Genomic DNA, 15,109 nt, shown 5'->3' with positions numbered 1-15,109 from the left:
TCTGCATTTAAGAGTGTCTTACGATTTGTCTCCTTCTCTGTTTCTTATTTTTGCTCCCCTTTCCCTATGTGCATCTAAGTTTCTCAAATTCCACATATGAGTGAAATGTGATATCTGTCTTTCTCTGACTGACTTATTTTGCTTAGCATAAGACTCTCCAGTTCCATCCATGTTGTTGCAAATGGCAAGATTTCATTCTTTTTCATCACTGAGTAGTATTCCATTGTATATGTATACCACATCTTTTTAATCCATCAGTTGATGGACATTTGGGCACTTTTCATAATTTGGCTATTGTTGATAATGCTGCTAGAAATATTGGGGTGCATGTGCCCCTTCAAATCAGCATTTTGTATCCTTTGGAAATACCCCTACTAGTGCAATTGCTGGGTCGTAGGGTAGTTCTGTTAATGATATTGTGCTTTAAATTTCAAATCCTGCTCATTCATTGTTGGTAAATAGGAAAGCAATTGACCTTTGTGTATTAACCTTGTATCCTGCAACTTTAAATCACTTTAAGTTCCAGAAGTTTGTTGTTGTTGTTGTTGTTGTTGTTGTTGATTCTTTTGGTTTTCCATATATATTATCATGTCATCTGTGAACAAAGACAGTTTCATGTCTTCCTTCCCAATCTATATACGTTTTGTTTCCTTGCCTTGCCTTACTGCATTAGTAGGACTTCCAGCACAATGTTGAAAAGGAATGGTGAGAGGTGACATCATTGCCTTGTACCTCATCTCAGTGGGAAAACTTCAAGTCTCTCATCATTAAGTATGAGGTGAGCTGTAGGTTTTTTGTGGAGAGTATTTATCAAGTTGAGGAAATTCCCCTCTATTCCATAGTTCACTGGGAGATTTTATAATGAGTAGGTGTTGGATTTTGTCAGATGCTTTTTCTGCATCTATTGATATGATCAAGTGACTTTTCCTTTTTAATCTGTTGATGGGATGAATTACATTCAATGATTTTCAAGTGTTGGACCAGCCTTGAATACCTGACACAGCTCTCCCATTTGGTTATGGTATATGATTATTTTTATACTTTTGGGGGGATTTGATTTGCTAATATTTTGTTGAGGATTTTTGCATCTGTGTTCATGAGAGATATTGGTCTAACCAGTTTTCTTGTAATGCCTTGTCTGGTTTTGTTACTAGGGGAATGCTGACCTCATAAAATGAGTTAGGAAGTTACTCCCTTTGCTTCTATCCTTTGAAAGAGATTGTTGATGATTGGTATAATTTCTTCCTTAATTGTTTGGTAGAATTCATCAGTGAACCCATCTGGGCCTGGTGCTTTCTGTGTTTTGGAAGGTAGTTAATTTATGAATCAATCTCTTTAATAGAAGCCTATTTATTTTTATTTTCATTTATTTATTTAAAAAAAAATTTTTTTTTGAGAGAGAGACAGAGAGACAGAGAGACAGAGTGCAAGACGGGGAGGGCCAGAGAGAGAGGGAGACACAGAAGCTGAAGCAGGCTCCAGGCTCTGAGCTGTCAGCACAGAGCCCAATGTGGGGCTTGAACTCAGGAGCCATGAACTGAGCCGAAGTCAGACACTTACCCGACTGAGCCACCCAGGAGTCCCAGAAGCCTGTTTAGATTGTGTATTTCTTCTTGTGTGAGTTTCAGGGAGATTTGTCCTTCCAAGGAATTGGTCCATTACATGCAGGTTATCAAATTTGTGGGCATAAGAGTTGTTCATAGTATTCTTTTATCATCCTTTTCATGTCCATGAGCAGTCGTGATGTCCCTTCTTTCATTTCTTATATTAGTAATTTGTGTTTTCCCTCTTTTTTCCTCGTTAGTCTAAATAGAGGCTTATCAATTTTAATGATCTTTTCAAAGAAACAGTTGCATTGGTTTTGTTGATATTCTTTATTAATTTTCTCTTTTTAGTTTCATTGATTTCTGCTCTAATTCTTATTATTTCTTTTCTTCTGCTTACTTTTAGCATGCTTTTTCTTTTTGTTTCCTATGGTGGAATCTTAGATTACTGATTTTAAATCTTCCTTTTCTAATAAATATATGCATTCAGTGTTATAAATTTCCTTGTAAGCATTGCTTCTGCATTCAACAAACCGGTAAGTTGTGTTTTCATTTTCATTTAGTTATATATATATATGTTTATATTTGATGTTTATTTATTTTTGAGGGGAAGGGGCAGAAGAGAGGGAAACAGAGGATCCAAAGCAGGCTCCGTGCTGACAGCAGACAGCCCCATGTGGGGCTCGAACTCACGAACTGCGAGATCATGACCTGAGCTGAAATCCAATGCTTAACTGACTGAGCCAACCATGTGCCCCTAGTTAAAAATATTTGTAAATGTCTTTTGAGATTTCTTCTTTGACCCATGTATTAGTTAGAAGTGTATTGTTTAATTTCTATGTCTTTGGGGGACTTCCAGTTATCCTTCTGTTATGGCTTCTAGTTTAATTCCATTGTGATGTGAGGACAGACATTGTTGCCCACTTTTTAATTGGGTTGCAAATATTTTCCCCCAGTTTGTGGCTTGTCTTTTCATTCTCTTAATGTCTAGTATTTATGACTGTTAATGGTGCAAGGGTTAGTTTGGGTTCTGTCTTGGCCTCTGCTGGGTGTGGAAATCTGGGCTATTGCTTTTTAAATGTCAGTTTTGTATCTTCCTACTTTTCTGAACCCTCAAATTGCGTATTACTTTTAGCACTGACTCCGGTTTCTTTCTAAGTATAATGTCAAAACTTCTACAAATACAGCTTTAACTATTCCTTTCCAATCTTAGACCTCTCATTGTTTTTCTAATTTTTTAATTTTTTGCGTGATTGCATTGGCTAAATACACTATCAGGTAACAGTGGACTTAGTGGGTACCCTTACCTTGTTTCTGCCTGTATTTGGGTTTGAGGTGTGTGTGTGTGTGTGTGTGTGTGTGTGTGTGTGTGTGTGTGTGTAAAATCAAGGTACAGTACTCATAAATTCCTATTTCAGTAAGTATTTGTCAGGAATAGATGTTGAATTTTGTTGAATGCCTTTTTAGCATGCTAGACATCATACATTTTCCCTCTTAAATATGGAGATTTATAGTAATGAACTTTTTACCATTGAACTGTCTTTGTGATCTTACAATAAACCCCGCTTAGTTAACATTTTTAAAAAAGATTTTTATTTTTTAAGTAATCTCTGCACCCAATGTGGGGCTTGAACTCACAACCCCAAGATCAAGAGTTACATGCTTTACTGACTGAGCCAACCAGGTACCCCAGTTAACATATTTTTAAATGTGATGTTACATTCTGTTAATATTTTATGTAGGATTTTTGGATTGATACTTTTTACTGACACCAGTTCTTTTAGGGTTCCCAGACCCAAGTCCAGCATGAAGAGGGTCCCCAGGTACCAAGCAATTCTCAGACATCAGGAGGGTGTCCAAGAGTTTGTCTCAATTCTGATACTACCTACCAGTAGATACCATCAGATTCCACAGGTTAAGGGCTCAGCCTACAAGACTGAGATCTACAAGCCCTCATTTCAGACACCAGTCAGAAGCCTCAGGCCGTCGCCTGTGCTTCTGACCTGCCAACTGCGATTGGAGGTTTCAATGACCTTTTCCTTAAGTTCTTTAAATTTGCTCACAGAACTCAGACAAACACTTAGGTTTACCAGCTTGTTAAAGGATACTAAACAGGATAAGAATCAACAGCTAGATGAAGAAATATGTATGGTGAGGTCTGGAGAAAAAGGTGTGGAGCTTCCATGCTCTTTATTGGCACGCCACTCTTCCCAATCCCTACCTGTTCACCAATCCAGAGGCTCTCTAAACCCAGTCTTTGGGTTTTATGCAGGCTTTGTTGCAGTCCTAAGTCATTGACCATTGGCTGGTCCAACCTCCATCCCCTACTTCCTCCCTGGAAGTCAGGGTTGGGCTGAAAGTTCCAACCCTTTAATCATGTGGTTAGTCCTCCTGGCAACAAGTCCCAGCCCTTGGATGGAATCCAAAAGTCACCCTCATTAGTAACAGGACACCCATGTCACCTTTATGGCTCTGAAATGTTTCTCAGAAACTGGAGGAAGGCCAAATGTATCTGTGAAATAGATTTTAGACCAAATATATATTTCTTACAAATCATTATATTGCATATTTTAGAGTGAGATGTGTTCTATAGTTTTCCTATCTTATCTTTAAGTATTGTAAGGTTTAGATATGAATACTATATAGTTACAATATGCTTAATGTATCCATCACTGAAAGTCAAATGTTATAATGTTTCAAATTTCCTATTACTTTATTTTATTTATTAAAAAAACATTTTTTTAATGTTTATTTATTTTTGAGAGAGACAGAGACAGAATGTGAGTGGGTTAGGGGTAGAGAGAGAGGGAGACACAGAAAGCAAAGCAGGCTCCAGGCTCCAAGCTGTCAGCACAGGGCCCGACGCGGGGTTTGAACTCACAAGCTGTGAGATCATGACCTGAGCCGAAGTTGGACACTCAACCAACTGAGCCATCCAGGCGCCCCTATATTTCCTATTATTTTAAATGGGAAAATTATAATGTACTATAAAAATTTTAATGTATTACAGTTGGTTGTACTCAAAATCCTCAGTCAATTTTTAAAAATATAACGAAAGCATAGTTAAACACTGAAAAGTATCAACTATCATATCAGGACATAAAATGCTTTCCTTCCCTGATCACCACAGTTAAAATAGCTGTTAACAAGCAATTGCTTTGGACACGTCCTTTATTGAAGCTTATTGCATTTTTCAAAAACATCCACACATGATTCTAATAGTCAACCAACTGAATGTGGAATCTTGCCTGAGAGTTTTTCCCTACATTTGTTGTTGTTGTTGTTGTTGTTGTTGTTGTTGTTGTTGTTGTTAAAAATGTTGTATTAAGAGGCACCTGGGTGTTTCAGTCAAGTGTCCCACTCTTGATATTGGCTCCAATCATGATCTTGTGGTCATGAAATTAAGCCCTGTGTGGGGTCCTGTGCTGAGAGTGGAGCCTGCTTGAGATTCTCTCTCTCTCCCTCTCTTTCTGTCCCTCCCCCCATTCATGCTGTCTCTCTCTCGCAAAATAAATAAATAAACTTTTTAAAAATGTTCTGTTGAGCTTTGCGCAGTGGCAGTATCGTAGCCAATGAGGTTTATCCGAGGCGCGATTACTGCTAATTGAAAACTAAAAATGTTCTGTTGAGTTTGGGGGAAGTATACATTTTTCCTACATAAACATCAGCCAAAAAAAAACCCAACAACATTGTAATGAGAGATACATATGTTTTCCTGAAGTGAGGGTATTATAAAACTAAGGGGAACTCTATGGGGAAAATTTACCCAAGGCGGTCTGTAGGACATAACCCTTACTGATTCATAAAAAGAAAGTTTTCTTCTTTTCCTTTTCTGGTATAGTTTAAGTAGCATAGGATTGCTTGGTCTGTAAAGATTTCGTAGAATTCACTTGTGAAATCATCTGGCTCAGGTTTCTTTTGGAAGGGTAATTCTTTAATAATTTCTCTATTTCTGTATGGATATTGTCTGTTTAAACTTCTTATCTCCTGAGATCTCTTTGGTAAATTACAATTTCCTTAGAACTGATCATTTGATCTAGACTTTCCAATTTATATATATACAGTTATGCAAAGAAGTGGCTTAAGTGTTTTAAAAGCACTTCCTCTGTTTCCCCCCTTGTCATTTTTTTATCCTGTGTATTTTATTTATTTATTTAATGGTTTATTTTTTAGAATAGTCTTAGATTTGTAGACAAATTAGCAGAAAATACAGAGTTCTTATATAATCTCCCCAAACACAGTTTTACCCTATTATTAACATTTTATTACAATTGATTAACCAATATTGAAATATTATTATTAACTAAAGTCCATAGTTTACATTAGGGTACCCTCTTTGTGTTGTACATTCTATGGGTTTTGACAAATTCAAAGTCATGTGTCTGCCGTTATTAGTATCATTATCCTGTGTACTTTGTTTCCCTCTTTTTTTCTTGATTGTATTAGTGATTTATATGTTTTGTAGGTTTTCATAAAAAGAACCAGCATTTTATTAGTTCTGTGATTTTGTTTTTTAAGTGTTTTTTAAATGTTACTTTTCAATTTTATCTTCATTATTTTCTTCTTGCCTTTTTGTTTTACTATGTTGTTATTTTTCTAGCTTCTTGAGTTAGAGACTTAGTTTACTTATTTTATTCTTTAATTTTTGTTATATGATTATTTAAGGCTATGAGTTTTCCTCTGATTACTAATTTAATTGTATCTTATAGATTCTGACATTTGGTGTCTTCATTTTCATCAGATTTTAAAGAAATTGTGTAATTTTGGTTTGTATTTAGTTTGTAGATACCTTGGGATTGTCTGCGTAATCAAGTCATCTGATAATGAACAGTTTTATGACACGTGTGCCTTTTATTTCTTTTTCTTCCCTCATTTTACTGTCAACTTCCACAAGTGTGTTGAACAGCAGTGGTGGAACTGACGTCCTTCTCTTATTCCTATCTTGTGGGAGGAGGGAACAGTCAGTCTTTCAACATGGAGTGTGACATTAGCTGTAGGATTTTTTGGGGAGGGTGTGTTGATATATGTTCTTTCTCAAGTTGAGAAAATTCCCCTCTATTCCTTTTTTTTCTGAGAGTTTTTTTATATTCAGTTAGTGCTACATTTTGTCAAATGATTTTCTGCATCAATTGACGGGGTCATGTGATTTTTCTTCTGTAATATGGTAGTTTACATTGGTTGGTTTTCAAATATTAAGTCAGCCTTGCATCCCTAGGATAAACTCTACTGGTGATGGTGTATAATTATTTTTATATATTGCTGAATTCTGTTTCTTAATGTTTTGTTAAGGAGTTTTGACTCTGTATTCATGAGGGATATTGGTGCTTTGTTGTTCTTGTGTGTGTGTGTGTGTGTGTGTGTGTGGTATGCATGCATGTGTGCATACTGTCTTTGTCTGATTTTGGTATCACAATAGTACTGAATTCATAATATGAATTGGAAAGCGTTCCTTCTTCTGGTTTTTTTTGGAGGTGATTGTATAGAATTGGTGTTAATTGTTCTTTAACGTTTGGTAGAACTTGCAAATAAAGCATGTCTTTTTTGGAATTAAAAAAAATATTCTCAATAGTGATAAGGGTATGTTATCTATGTCATATTGGGTGAGTTGTAGTGTGTGCTTTTGAAGGAATTGGTTATTTCATTTAATTTGTCAAATTTATGTATGTATAGTTGTTTGTAGTATTTCTTTATTATCCTCTTGATGTCTTTGTGATCTGTGGTGACAACCCCTGTCTTATTCCTGATATTGGTGATTTGTGTCTTCTCTCTCTTTTTTTTTTCCTGTGAGTCTTACTAAAGTTTGTTAATCTCCCTGATCTTTCCAAGGAATTAGATTCTTATTACCTAGATTTTTTCTGTTTTTCTGTTTACAATTGCATTTTATTTCTGCTTTATTATTTTCTTCTTTCTGTTTCTTTGGGTTTATTTTGTCCTTTTTTAGTTCTTGAGATGGGAGCTTAAGTTATTGAATTGAGGCCTTTCCTCTTTTTTAATGTAAACATTTAGTGAGCTATAAATTTTTTTTTATTTTTAAAAAATGTTTATTTACTTTGAGAGGGAGAGAGAGAGCATGAGTAAGGGGAAGGACAGGGAGAGAGGGAGAGAAAGAATCCCAAACAGGCTCCACGCTGTCAGTGCAGAACTTGATATGGGGCTTTATCTCATGCACCTTGAGATCATGACCTGAGCAGATATCAAGAGTTGGACACTTAACTGACTGAGCCACCCAGGCACCCCTAAATTTTCTTTTTAGTACTTGCTTTATCTGTATCCCACAGGTTTTGATATATTTTCATTTTCATTCAATTCCATTAAAAAATTTCCCTTGGGACTTCATCTTTGATTCATGGTTTGTTTAGAAATGTGTGGTTTAGTTTCCAAGGGTTTCGAGATTTTCCTATTGTCTCTCTCTTATTGACTTCTAGCTTGATGATTTTGTGGTCAGTGAACATACTGTGTATGATTTTAATTATTTTGAATTTATTAAGGCTTGTTTTATGGCTGAGGATATGGCATATCTTGGTATATGTTTTGTGGGTGCTTGAAAAGAGTATATGGTGTGGAGTTCTGTGTGCATGCTGATTTTCTGTCTAGATCTGTCAGTTGCTGGGAAAGGGGCGTTCAAGTCTCCAACTGTAAACGTGGATTTGTCTGTGTCTTCTGTCATTTCTATCAGTTTTTGCTTCACATATTTTGCAGCACTGTTATTGAGTGCATACAATTTAGAATTGATGTCTTCTTGAAAGATTGACTCTTTTATCATTGTGTAATGTGTCTCTCTGTACCTGATAATTTTCTTTGCTCTGATGTCTACTTTATCTGATATGAATATACTGTCTCCTACTTTATTTTGATTAATATTTGCATGATGTATCTTTTTCACCTTTTTACTTTCAAACTAGCTATATGGTTATATTTTAAGTTAGTTTCTTATAGATAGCATATTGATGGGTCATGTTTTTAATTTGGCATATTTGTCAGTTCTGTTTTTTATTTGGCATATTCAGACCATTTACATTTAATGTAATTGTATATGTTATAATAAGTCTGCTGTTTTATTTATTGTTTTTTCTTTTTGTTTTCTATTTCTCTGGTTTCTTTCTTTGTTTTTTTTCCTTCCTGTGGGTTACTTGTATGTATTTTAGAATTCCATTTGGATTTCTCTGTAGTATTATTGAGTGTAAGTCTTTGTATTGTTTTTTTTTAATGGTTGCTGTAGGTGTTACATTATATAAATAAATTATTCTAGTATACTGGGGTTGTCATTTTACCAGTTTAAGTGAAATATACTTCTCTTTTTCCTTCCTGTGTATAAATGTCCTAATTATTTCCTCTGCATATATTTAGAACCACATCAGTGTATGTTGTAATTTTTGCTTCAACTGTCAAACATAATGTAGAAAACACAGGAGGAGAAGGAGGAAAGTGTGTTGTGTTTAACCATATTTTTACTTCTTCTATTGTTCTTTCTTCTTTCCTTATAATTCCAATATTTCTTCTTTCATAATTTACTTTCTGTTTAGAGGGGCTTTCCTTAGTGTTTCTTTTAGGGTAGGTCTGCAGGTGACAAGTTCTCTAAGTTTTCCTTCATCTGAGAGTATCTGGATATTCCCTTCATTCCTGAAGGATGTTTTCACTGGGTGTAAATTTTGGGTTGACAGTTCTTTTTTTTTCAGCACTTGAAAAAACGTGTGCCTCTTCCTTCTGACCTCCATGGTTTCTGATGAGAAATCCACTGTCATTCGAATTGTTTTCTTCCTATAGGTAAGCTGTTGTTTCTCTCTCGCTGCTTTCAAGATTTTTTTCTTTGTCTTTATATTTCAGAAGTTTGATTTTGATGTATTTTGGCGTGGGTTTATTTAGGTTTATTGTGTTTGGGATTTGCTCAGCTTCTTGAATTTGTAGGTTTGTGTCTTTTTGCCAAATTTGGAAATTTTTTCATCCATTCTGTCTTTGAATACTTCAGCCCTGCCCTCTTTCTCTTTTCTTTCCAGGACTCTGTTGACATGAATGGTAGATCTTTTGTCCTAGTCCCAGAGGTCCCTGAAGCTCTGTTCACTTTTTTCAGTCTATTTTCTCTCTGTTGTTCAGAATGGGTAATTTCTATTGTTCTGTCTTCCCATTCACTGATTCTTTCCTCTGTGCCTTCCATTCTGCTGTTGAGCCCATCTATTGAGTTTTTAATTTCAGTTATTGTATTTTTCAGTTCTAAATTTATATTTAATTCTTTATATATCTTCTATTTCTTTGCTACAACTTTCTATTTCTTTGCTGAGATTTTCTATTTTTTCATTTGTTTTAAGTGTGTTTTTAGTTGTCTGCTGAAGCATTTTTATGATGGGTGCTTTAAAATCATTTTCAGATAATTCTATCATCTGTATCATCTTGGTGTCTATTTGTCTTTTTTCGTTCAAATTGACATTTTCCTGATTCTTAGTGTGACAAGTGATTTTTTAAATTGAAACCTAGACATTTTAATATTATGTTATAAACCTCAAGTTTTATTTAAATCTTTTGTTTTAGCTGGTCTACTGTGTTTTAGCTGGTCTACACCCCTCCAGCAGGGGGAGGGTGAGCGAGCTGCCTCATTACTTACAGATGGGGGTGAAAGCACAGGTTTCTCATTCGACCTCAGTTGACCCCCAGTGGGAGCCAACTTCTTGTTCCTTCTGGGCCTCCACTGATGCCACCCTATCTGAGAGAGGTGGGAGTGCCTTGTTACTGCTTCTCATGTGACCTCCATTGACACAGCAGGGGTGGATTTCATTACCTCTGGGCGGTGGTAAAGTCCTGGCTTTCTACTAGGACTTATTCTGGCAAGTAAAAGGAAGGGGTGCGCTGTTACTTCTGGGTAGGAATTGTAGTCTGGGCTACCCATGTAATCTTTGCTGATATAACATGGGTTGGGGTATTGTTCCCACAGGGTGAGGATGACAGCCCCTACTCCCTACTCAGCTCTCTCTGATACCACCCTGGCAGGGGCTTTGGGTACCTCATTATAGGCCAGTGAGGGTAGAAGTCTGTGCTCCCCTTGGTCTCTGCTCATATGAACCGAGATAGAACTGTAGTTTTTTTCTGGGGTGTTTGGCTGTAGTAGAGTGGTTATCGTCTAGAAGTTTCCTGTCTGGCTAGTCTGCACCTTTCCTGGTCCTGTCATTAGGGAGAGCTGACTTTTTGGGGGCTTTTAAAATCTGTGCCTGTTGGCATTTCTGGGTTGCTGCCTCTCCTGCACCAAGGTTATATGAGGCATAGAAGAACACCTAGAAAAGAAAAATGTATTGCTGTGTTGCTCTTAAGGCCCAAGGTCCCTAACCAATCTGGCTTCTCCTGCCCTTTCAGAATCCTGCTATATTTGCCTTATATGTGACATCCAGGGTTTTCAGTTGTGTTAGTGGGATGGATGGGGGAAAGCACTTCTGTGCCATCTTTCCAAGAGTTGAAGTCTTGGGTTCATGTTTATATATGGCATGAGTTGAGGGTAGAAGTTCTTTTTATCCCCCCAAGCCCACAAGGATATGCATTTGTTCTGTTGCCATTTGTTGAAAAGGTTGTCCTTTTTCCATTGAATTATTTGGCACTTTTGTCAAAAATCGATCGATGGGTGTTATTTCATTTCCGGAAAACATTCTGGGATCACTGGTTAAATGTTAGTTCTTTTCCATTGTTTTACTTTTTTTTTTCAGACATTCTAGTTATACAAATGTTGATCTACTTCGTCTTTTGTATCACTTTATCCCTGATCCTTTTGAAAACTCATTCCCTGTTTCACACTCTTTCTCTTGGCTTATTTGACCTCTATCTTTTTTTTTTGTTTTGCTTTACTATAATTTCAGTCGTGTCTCTTTTCTCTCCGACTTTTTGTGATTTCTGAGACTGTCTTGTCTTTCCCTTTCACTTCGTTTCTCAGATGATTTCTTTTTCAGTTTCTCTCCTGAGTTTGGTCAGCTCTCATCTCTCATGTCAGGTTTTCCGTACACTTTTATTTTGAGCTTTTAATCTTATTTGTGATGATTTTTCTTGTTAGCAGTGGTGGTTTAATTGTGTGTAATTCATGTTGTAAGGGTGGGTTGCAGTTTTCACTGCTTTGCAGTTGATTTTTGTGGAGTATTTTATATTATCTGAAATGTTTCATCCTTACTTTCTGTTTTCCTGTGGTGGAAGCTTTGTATGGATGTTGGGTTCCATTTTCCAATCGCGAGGAAGTGTTTGTGCGTTGACTTTTCCTGGACCAGTAATTACCAGTGATTTTGTGGAGAGGAGGGAGGGGCGAGTGGCTTACTTGCTTTCTGATTGAAAAGCACCCTCTTCTGTTAGGACGGTGAAATCCAGTCTCTGTACTCGGTGATGCCTTGTAGTTCTGATTTGGTGGTAATACCCCACCTCTGGAGGACCCTGGGCCATAGCCACTTGTTTTTCTTTCCCTCCATCAGAAAGCCACTAAAGTGCGGCTCCCTTCTAAGTGATGTGGTTTGAAGTGTTGGGGTTTGGAGCCGACGTCCAAGAAAGAATTCTTGAGATGTCTTTGGTGCAAAAAGGTGATTTTATTAAAGCACAGGTACAGGACCCATGGGCAGAAAGAGCTGCTGTGGGGTTGTGAAGAGTGACTGATGTAGATACTTTGGAGTTGGGGAGGTGAAGATAAGGGGACTTTCCAAAAGGATTTTCATATGCTGAAGAGGACTCTCTGGGATCCCGGAGGCCTGGCTATTAGCAAGCTAGGTTGTTTTCCCCTCTAGCAAATCATTAACATGAAGAGAGTAAGGTGTTCCTGGAGGAAAGCTGTACTCTGTCTGCCTCAAGTATTTGTCACTGGGCTGCAGGTTATAAGGAAAATTAATTTTGTCTACATTTCCTTCTGCCTTTGTTTCCCATATCACAAGTGGGCCTTTTTCCACCAGAAGTAGTGTCTTCCTGAGTTCACTGCTGCCAGTCCTGTGTAGGTGCTGGGAGTCCCCAGGAGTAGGTCTCTGACCTCAGTATTCCTTTGGTTAGGGTGGGGCCCTGTCTTCCTTGGATGAACACTTGATGTGTCCATGTGTCCCACCATCACCTTGATCCTGCTGTTCTTTGCCTCTTGCACACAATCCATGCTTGTAGGTTTCAGGGGTCATTTCCCCACTTACATGTAATTTTAAGCTTGTACTTTTCTTATTTCCCATATGCTTTAAGTATGGACTGTGGATTATTTTACTACCTTTCCTTGTTGGCCCTGTAGTTAGTTTATAGAAGCTGTGGGGAAAACTTGAGTGTGGGTGACTGCCATTATCTATGGGAGCCAGCCTCTTATCTTCTTAGTTTCTGCTGGATTTGTAGTGTGGCCACTGTTACATTTCTAATTTCCTTCCTTCCTTCCTTCCTTCCTTCCTCCCTTCCTTCCTTTTCTCCTTCCTTGAAAAACTTTTTTTTTTTTCCCCTGAAAGTTTGTCAAGTTAAATAGACTATCAAAGTCTCAATTTCCGGCTTTCTTGATCTTTTCCATTGTGTGTTTGTTTTGTGGATTTCTGTTCTTATCTTTTTTCTTCTGCTTTCTTCATCTTTACCACAATATTCTTCTTTTCAGTTATTAGTTGGATACTCAGTTCCTGACATTTAAGCTCCTCTGTTTTGCTAATGTGTTTATTAAGGCTTTAATCTTTGCTCTAAGCAGTGTTTTAGTTGTATCTCACAAGTTTTGAAACACCATAGTTTTCTTCTAAATCTTTTCCCAAGTTTCATTGTAATTTCTTATTTGACCTATGAGTTACTTGTAAGTGTAGCTTTGAATTTACAAATGGCAGAAGTTTCTTTATGTGTTTTCTGTTTGTTTTTTTACGTTTTTTGCTGTTGATTTCATTATACCTTCTCCTATTTCATCAATTTTTGTATTTTGGATCGTTCATTTGCCTTTTCCCCCCTTGTGCTCGAAGAACATCTATTCTCATTTCTTTTAGTGAGGTTGGATGGTGGTAAACTCTCTCAATGTGCTTGCAAAATCTTTATTTTAACATTGTGGAAAGTAGTTTTGCTTTGTTTGGAATGTCAGTCCTCTCTGTATCGTGCCCCCTCCGTCTCCTGCAGAGACGCCCGCAGTTCCTCCAAATTGCTCTTTTGTGTGGCTCTGTCTTCTCTCCAGGCTGCTTACAGAAATTGTTTTTTGTAAGAAAATTGAAACTTTGAAAGTAGAGACACGAGTATAATGAACCCTCATATTCTGTCACCCACCCGTAAGCAATTATCCACATTTTGATATTTTTGTTTCACTTTGTACTTCTCCTTTTTTTTCCCTGTGGCTTTTTGTTTATTATTTTAGGTATAACAGTATAAGCACCTCTAACAATTAAGGATTTAACCAACCCCAAAGCGTTAGTATGCCTAGCAATATTGGTAATAATTTCATAATATTGATAATAATTTCATAATGTTGTTTAATACCTATCCCAAGTTTAAATTTCCAGTTGTCTCAAAAATACCTTTTTACAACTGATTTTTTAGGATCAGGATCCAACTAAGGTTTACTCATCTGATTTTGCTTGCTCTGTGTATGTCTCTTTTATCCGATAACTATTTCTCCCCTCTTATTTTATACATACCATTTATTTGTTGAGGAAACTATGTCATTTGCCCTGTAGAATTTCCCACATTCTGGATTTGATTGATTGCATCATGGTGTCATTTAGTGCGTTCCTCTGTCCTCAGTATCTCCTGTTAACTGGAAATCAGATCTAAAACAATCTTCTGAACTGTGTTTTTAGGATGTTCAGCAGCATCCCTGGTCTTTATCCTCCAGATGCCAGTAGCACTGTGTGATTTTGACAACCAAAACATGTCTCCAGACACGTTGCCAAATATCCCTAGGAGGTTAAGTTGCCCTTGTTTGTAAACTATAGATCTAGACTCTTGACTAAACTCTTTGGGGAAGCTTCATAGGTGGCCGTGAACACTTCCTATTGCATGACATCAGGAGAGTACATAGTGTCTAGTGTCATCGTGTTTTCCTTCTGCTGATATGAAGATTCTTCAGTGGGTTTGGCCTGATCCATCCACCGTAAGCTCTCCACCAGCCTTTTGCCCAAAGAGTTTAGTAGACACTGATGCCTGTCACCCAGGTCTGTGATTTCGTCAGGTGTCACAAAATGATGAATTTATAATTCTGTCATTCTTTATGAATTTATTATTTTGACCTTTTCCATGAGGAAAAACATCAATTATTTGGAATACAGTTTGTATTTGTATTAAGTAACATACATGCTTAATTCTGTTCCTTTATGTGCAGGTCTTTATTTATTTTATTTTACTTTTTTTTTAAAGTTTACTTATTTTTGAGACAGAGTGAGCATGAGTGGGGGAGGAGCAGAGGTGGGTGGTAGAGGGAGAATCCCAAGTAGGCTCCGCGTGGTCAGGGCACAGAGCCCAACATGGGGCCCATCCTCACAAAACTGTGATATCGCGACCTGAGTTGAAATCAAGAGTGGTCGCTTAACTGATTGAGCTACCTGGGTGCCCCGTGGGTCTTTATTTATTTTTTTCATTTATTTTTTTAGGGAGAGCATGTGAGCGTGAGCGGGGGAGGGGGCAGAGAGAGAGAG

General features: G+C 37.2%; 1 protein-coding gene and 1 pseudogene across 9 annotated transcripts in view; both read left to right on the top strand.

Annotated features, from left to right (window-relative positions):
- Positions 1-15,109, top strand: part of CACNA1B (calcium voltage-gated channel subunit alpha1 B) — a 189,793-nt gene that overhangs the window by 103,771 nt on the left and 70,913 nt on the right. The gene's annotated exons all lie outside the window — the stretch shown is intronic.
- On the top strand, positions 5,088-5,258 carry LOC113596702 (uncharacterized; annotated as a pseudogene).

This window comes from Acinonyx jubatus, chromosome D4 (genome assembly GCF_027475565.1).
Source record: "Acinonyx jubatus isolate Ajub_Pintada_27869175 chromosome D4, VMU_Ajub_asm_v1.0, whole genome shotgun sequence".
In the NCBI taxonomy this organism is placed as follows: domain Eukaryota; kingdom Metazoa; phylum Chordata; class Mammalia; order Carnivora; family Felidae; genus Acinonyx; species Acinonyx jubatus.
The sequence above is the reverse complement of the archived record's forward strand: the minus strand, read 5'-3'. Positions and strand labels throughout refer to the sequence as shown.